The sequence below is a fragment of the Lathyrus oleraceus genome, chromosome 6, assembly GCF_024323335.1.
Source record: "Lathyrus oleraceus cultivar Zhongwan6 chromosome 6, CAAS_Psat_ZW6_1.0, whole genome shotgun sequence".
In the NCBI taxonomy this organism is placed as follows: Eukaryota; Viridiplantae; Streptophyta; class Magnoliopsida; order Fabales; family Fabaceae; genus Lathyrus; species Lathyrus oleraceus.
In genome coordinates, this window is record NC_066584.1 from 384,686,756 (window position 1) to 384,694,249 (window position 7,494).

Consider the following 7,494-nt stretch of genomic DNA (forward strand, 5'->3'; position numbering starts at 1 on the left):
CAATTTTCCAAATTTGCCAATACACCTTATTTTTCACTTAATCTCAACTAAACATGATTAATTTTGATTAAGAGTGGATTAACATAGAGTATATATACATAATCATAACAAAATTGTGGAGGTTTTTGCTCATTCTAGATCCAAATTCTCTTTCCCTCCAATTTTTTCTCTCAACCAAAATTCAAATTTCTTCCACATAAGCCTTCAATTTTCTTCCATATTCTTGTTCTTTGGTGTTGATTTAGTATAGATCAAGCCTTGAATCATCAAATTTGGACCAGAATTGTGTGATGCAAGCTCAAGAACATAGCAATGGCAGTTCAGATTTAAGCAAGATCTAAGCAGTTCAAAGCCTCAAGTTCTTCATCAAACTTCATAACAAGTGATTAGGAATGGATTTGCACGATTGCTAGGCCTTGAAACTGCAGATTCCAGAAGTTGATCTTCAAGAGGTCATATTTTCGATCATCTTAATTCTCTGTTTTATGTGTATGATAGTGTAGATCTTATCATGCTGGTTAATCTGAGCTAAATTTCGTGTGATTTGGTGTACTAATGACTGAGATATGCTTGATGGAAGTTTTGTGTACCAAAATATTTTTGCTCGATTTGAATTTGTTATGATGAATTAGAATGAATTGATGTTGGATTCGTGTTCCTTGTAGCATAAGCTTTCATTTGGTGTAATTGTTTTGAAATTCTGGAATTTTTTTTGTGTGAGTACACTGTTCACTCACCGTCTTCACGAAGAAGACGGTGTTTTCCACCGTACACGGCTGAGCGCTCCACCGTCTGGTTAGGGCTGACATGTCCGCCACATATGCGCGCTGTTGGCCTTTTGGTTGGATGATATTTCGCTGACTCGTCCATGTAACACCCTTCTAAAAATACCCCCAAATATTTAATTAAAATAATAAATATCTCAATCAGAGTAAATATTCCCTGAAGGGTGTCACACAATCACTTCACACCAATCATCAAAATATCCTGTCATGCTCATTTGATTAATTAAAATAAGACACTTTTGCATAATTCACAGCGGATACGAAATAACAACATTCAAATCATGTACTACATTACATGTAAAGTTGTTCAACAACCAAAAGAAAACATAGTAAACATCCCATCCCGATGTTACATCTACCAGAGCATGACCCACTAAGGACTACACTAGACTCCCAGGACTAGCTTCTATTCAATCACTGCTCGTTACCTGAAAACATAGTTGTAAGGGTGAGTTTCTCAATCGATATAATAAGCATTATAAATTAACATGTAATGCCAAGTAATTTCACACATTCATCACCCTAATCAGATCATACATTCAGCAGCGGCAACATCAACTAAAATCATACTCAACTCAACCACAAAACACACGTATAATATTGGAATACATCCATTCATATTATACGCCATACAATACAAATGCAATGAGACTCCATGCATGCGGTACCGACTATTCGTGAACATATAGTTCAACTTCACCGACCAAATCCAGGTACGGCTACCAAGCTCACTAGTCCCACTCATTTGAGACCTAGTGACTCACATCACTAATTCCTCACCATGGGAATTAGCTACCACCCCAAGGGCCATGCTATGCACGCTAAATCACCTAGCATGCAAACATCAACAACAATTCAAGAATAGATATATGCTCACACTCTAAGCCATAAAACAGTCTATTCACAAATGCACACATAACTGATACATTCACAGCATCATGCATACCATCACACATCATCAGTATTTTATCACATAAGCATATCATATCATGCCAAATAACAACCACAGTATTAGCACACTCTACTAATACCTATACTACTCACAACAACGGGGAATGTTCCCTAATATATCATACATCAGCTAAATCACATTACTCGGCTGAACAGCTAAAACTGCACAACAACAGCTCAGGAAAATCACAAGTCTGCCCATACGCGTACTGCCTAGTCCCATACGCGTATGGCCCATTCCTCAGCCAAATCCCATACGCGTAACACCATCTCATACGGGTATGCTACGCGTACCACTTCCCCATACGCGTACCAACAGAGACCAAACTACGTTCAAAACATCATCTTCCTCATCCATACGCGTATTGCCTAGTGCCATACGCGTACCATGCCATCTCATACGCGTATTGCCTAGTGCCATACGCGTATGACCAGAAACCAGACTTCCAGATCTGCTATGGCTTTCTCTGCTACGAGATCTATCCAATTCAACCTTCCACAGTCCAATTTTTCACAATAATCGTTCATATCATCTAACACGAATCATAACCTATTCGATCTCACAATTTCTAACACTATTGCATCTAATTCCTACGAATTTCCTTCAATTTTAATCCAGATTCGTTCATCCCAAAAGTTCACAATTTTCAGCATAATTATTCCAATCAGAGGTAAATCAATGGTTTATCACTACCCATTACATGTTAACCCATAATACCCATTAAACGACGATAAACCCCCCTTACCTGAGTTAATCCGGCGAATCTTTAAGCTTCAAGCTTTTCCTTCCTTCGACCCTTGTTCTCTGGCTTTCTTTGCCCTTTTCCACTTTTCTGCCTCTTTTCCCTTTTCACGTGAAAATAACTCTTTTTACCAAATGGAACCTTTTTACTGATTTCTACTTTTATTCCAATAATAACAAAATAATCCAATAATAATAATCCCAATAATATTCCAATAATTATTATTCCAATAATAATAATAATTCCAATTATTTAATTAAATTAATAAATATATTATTAACTCAATTTAAATAATTATCTTATTTTATCGGGGTGTTACAACTCTCCCCCACTAAAAGAGTTTTCGTCCTCGAAAACATACCTCAAGTGAATAACTCAGGATAAGACTCCTTCATCTGACTCTCAAGTTCCCAAGTCACATTGCCACCTGCTGGTCCGCCCCAAGCTACCTTTACCAAAGCAATCTCTTTACCCTGCAACTGCTTCAACTCTCGATCCTCGATCCTCATAGGTGATGTTTCAACAGTCAGGTTATCTCTCACCTGTACATCATCTACTTGGACCACATGCGACGGATCAGGAATGTACCTCCTCAACTGAGACACATGAAAAACCTCATGTAAATTTGCAAGTGACGGCGGTAAAGCGATACGATAGGCTACTTCCCCTATCCTCTCCAAAATCTGATAAGGACCAATAAATCGAGGTGTCAACTTCTTCGACTTCAAAGCTCGACTAACCCCAGTTATCGGAGTAACACGAAGAAACACATGATCTCCCTCTTGAAACTCAAGTGACTTTCTCCTCTTGTCGTGATAACTCTTCTGACGACTCTGAGCAATCCTCATCTTCTCCTGAATCATCTTAATCTTTTCCGTAGTCTGTTGAATAATCTCCGGTCCAACCACAACACTCTCACCGGACTCATACCAACATAAAGGCGTCCGACATCTCCTACCATACAAAGCTTCAAATGGTGCCATACCAATGCTCGAATGAAAACTATTGTTGTAGGTAAACTCAATCAAAGGTAAATAACAATCCCAAGCACCTCCCTTTTCCAAAACACAAGCCCTCAAAAGATCCTCCAGTGACTGAATCGTCCTCTCAGTCTGACCATCAGTCTGCGGATGATATGCAGAACTCAATCTCAACTTAGTTCCCAAAGCCCTCTGCAAACCTTCCCAGAACTTCGATGTAAATCTAGGATCTCTGTCCGAAACAATACTCGACGGAATACCATGCAAACTTACAATCTTCTCAATATACAACTCAGCTAATCTCTCTAACGGATAATCCATTCTGATCGGAATGAAATGAGCCGATTTCGTCAATCTATCAACAATCACCCAAATGGCTTCAAAATTCTTATTTGTCCTTGGTAACCCAGAAACAAAATCCATACTGATACTATCCCACTTCCACTCTGGAATAACCAACGGTTGCATTAGCCCAGACGGCTTCTGATGCTCAATCTTCGACTTCTGACAAGTCAAACAAGAATAAACAAAACTCGCAATTTCTCTTTTCATTCCCGGCCACCAAAATAACTTTTTCAAATCATGATACATCTTCGTAGCTCCAGGATGAATACTTAAGCCACTACGATGTCCTTCCTCCAGGATACTCTTCTTAAGTTCGGTAACATCCGGAATACACACCCGATTACCAAATTTCAAAACACCATTCTCATCCACTCTGAATTCACCACCTTGACCTTGATTCACTAGAGTCAACTTATCAACCAAAAACACATCGGATTTCTGACCTTCTCTAATCTCATCCAGAATACTACTTGTTAACTTCAACATTCCCAATTTAACACTATTGTGAGTACTCTCACACACCAAACTCAAGTCTCTAAACTGCTCAATTAAATCCAATTCCTTAACCATTAACATAGACATATGTAATGATTTCCGACTCAATGCATCAGCCACTACGTTTGCTTTACCCGGATGGTAATTCAAACCAAAGTCATAATCCTTCAGAAACTCTAACCATCTTCTCTGTCTCATATTCAGCTCTTTCTGATCAAACAAATACTTTAAACTCTTATGGTCGCTGAAAACCTCAAATCTTGACCCGTACAAGTAATGTCTCCATAACTTCAGAACAAATACCACGGCTGCCAACTCTAAATCGTGCGTCGGATAGTTCCTCTCATGAACCCTCAGTTGTCTCGAAGCATAAGCTATAACCTGCTTATTCTGCATCAACACACCACCTAAACCCAACAATGACGCATCACAGAAAACCTCAAATAGTTCTGACGGACTCGGTAATATCAGAATAGGAGCAGTAGTTAACCTTCTCTTTAACTCTTGGAAACCTTCTTCACATTTCGAGTCCCAAACAAACGCTTGCCCCTTTCTAGTCAACATCGTCAACGGTAACGCCAACTTAGAAAATCCTTCAATGAACTTCCTATAATAACCTGCAAGTCCAAGAAAACTTCTTATCTCAGAAACCGACTTCGGAGCTTCCCACTTAGATACCGCTTCTATCTTAGAAGGATCAACAGCAACACCACCTCTTGAAATCACATGTCCAAGAAAACTAACCTCTTCTAACCAAAATTCACACTTGGATAGTTCAGCAAATAACTTCTTTTCTCGTAGAACTCCTAAAACCACTCTCAAATGTTCAGCATGCTCTTCTTCAGATTTCGAATACACCAAAATGTCATCAATAAACACCACAACAAACTGATCTAGGTACGGATGGAAAATCCTATTCATATACTCCATAAATACTCCAGGCGCATTAGTCACACCAAAAGGCATTACAGAATACTCATAATGTCCATACCTTGTTCTGAAAGCAGTCTTCTGAATATCCTCAGCTTTCACACGTATCTGATGATACCCAGATCTCAAATCTATTTTGCTGAACACACTCGCACCAACCAACTGATCCATCAAATCATCAATCCTCGGCAAAGGATACCGATTCTTGATCGTCACTTTATTCAGTTGCCTGTAGTCCACACACAACCTCATAGTACCTTCTTTCTTCTTAACCAATAACACTGGTGCACCCCACGGTGACACACTCGGACGAATAAATTTCTTATCCAACATATCTTCTAACTGACTCTTCAATTCAGTTAACTCAACAGCAGACATACGGTACGGAGCCATCGATATCGGCCTAGTACCAGGTACCAAATCAATCGAGAACTCAACTTCACGCTCTGGTGGTAATTCATTCACTTCTTCAGGAAACACATCAGGAAAATCACACACCACAGCTAGATCGCAAATCGCCAGTTTATCTTTAGCCTCCAAAGTCGCTAACAGCATAAACAACTCTGCCCCATCTGCTACTGCCTCATTCACCTGCCTCGCTGATAGAAACAAACTCTTTCCTTCCTCAATCTCAGGAAAGATCACAGTCTTATCAAAACAGTTGATAGAAACTCGGTTAAACACCAACCAGTTCATACCCAAGATAACATCGATCTGCACTAGTGGAAGACACACTAGGTCCATCCCAAAGTCTCTACCAAAAATACTCAAAGGGCAATTTAAACAAACTGAGGTAGTAGTCACTGAACCCTTCGCAGGAGTATCAATCACCATACTTCCAAGCATCTCAGATATTCTAACTTAAGTTTCACAGCACAATCCAAAGATATAAAGCAATGAGTCGCACCTGTGTCAATAATAGCTACAAGAGGAAAGCCATTAATATAACACGTACCTCGGATCAAACGATCGTCTGCAAAAGTCTCGGAACCCGATAAAGCAAAGACCTTGCCTCCCGACTGGTTCTCTTTCTTCGGCTTAGGACACTGTGGGCTAATATGACCCACCTCTCCACAGTTGAAACAAGTCACAGTCTTCAACCGGCACTCTGCAGCCAAGTGACCACCTTTGCCACACTTAAAACACTTCTTCTCATTACTGGTACACTCATGGAAACGATGTCCAGCCTGACCACATCTGTAACACTTAGCAGGGGCACTGGAGTCTCCCCCACTAGGCCTCTTCATCCCACTCTGTCTCTGGAAACCCTTGCCAGCTGCATACGGTTTCCCACGATCATTCTGATTCTTGCCTTTCCTATCAACCCTCTGCTGATAGCTCTCTGCTCTGGCTTTGGTATCCTGTTCAAAAATCCTGCAACAGTCAACCAAATCAGAAAACACTCTAATCCGCTGATACCCAATAGCCTGCTTAATCTCGGGACGTAACCCGTTCTCAAACTTCACACATTTCGAAAATTCCCCAGTAGCCTCGTTATAGGGAGTGTAATACTTTGACAGCTCTGTGAACTTAGCAGCATACTCAGTAACAGACCTGTTACCCTGCTTCAATTCTAAGAACTCTATCTCTTTCTTTCCTCTGACATCCTCTGGAAAGTACTTCCTCAGAAATCTCTCTCTGAATACAGCCCAAGTGATCTCAGCATCCCCAGCAACTTCCAACTCAGAGCGGGTAGCAACCCACCAATCATCTGCTTCCTCTGACAGCATATGCGTACCGAACCTGACCTTCTGGTTATCGGCACACTCAGTCACTCGGAAGATCCTCTCGATTTCCTTCAACCACTTCTGAGCACCATCTGGATCGTATGCTCCCTTGAACATTGGGGGATTGTTCTTCTGGAACTCACTCAGTTGACGAGCAGCTCCCATTCCCACAACATTCGGATTTCCTCCAAGTACTCCAGCTAGCATACCCAGAGCCTCAGCAATCGCAGCATCATCTCTACCTCTTCCAGCCATCTCTATTCTGAAAACCCAACAAGCTAAAACAATAAGTACTGATAGGGTTACACAACACCTATCCCGTACAGGGGAAACAGAATAATTACGACTCGACTCGACCGACTATGCTCTGATACCACTAATGTAACACCCTTCTAAAAATACCCCCAAATATTTAATTAAAATAATAAATATCTCAATCAGAGTAAATATGCCCTGAAGGGTGTCACACAATCACTTCACACCAATCATCAAAATATCCTGTCATGCTCATTTGATTAATTAAAATAAGACACTTTTG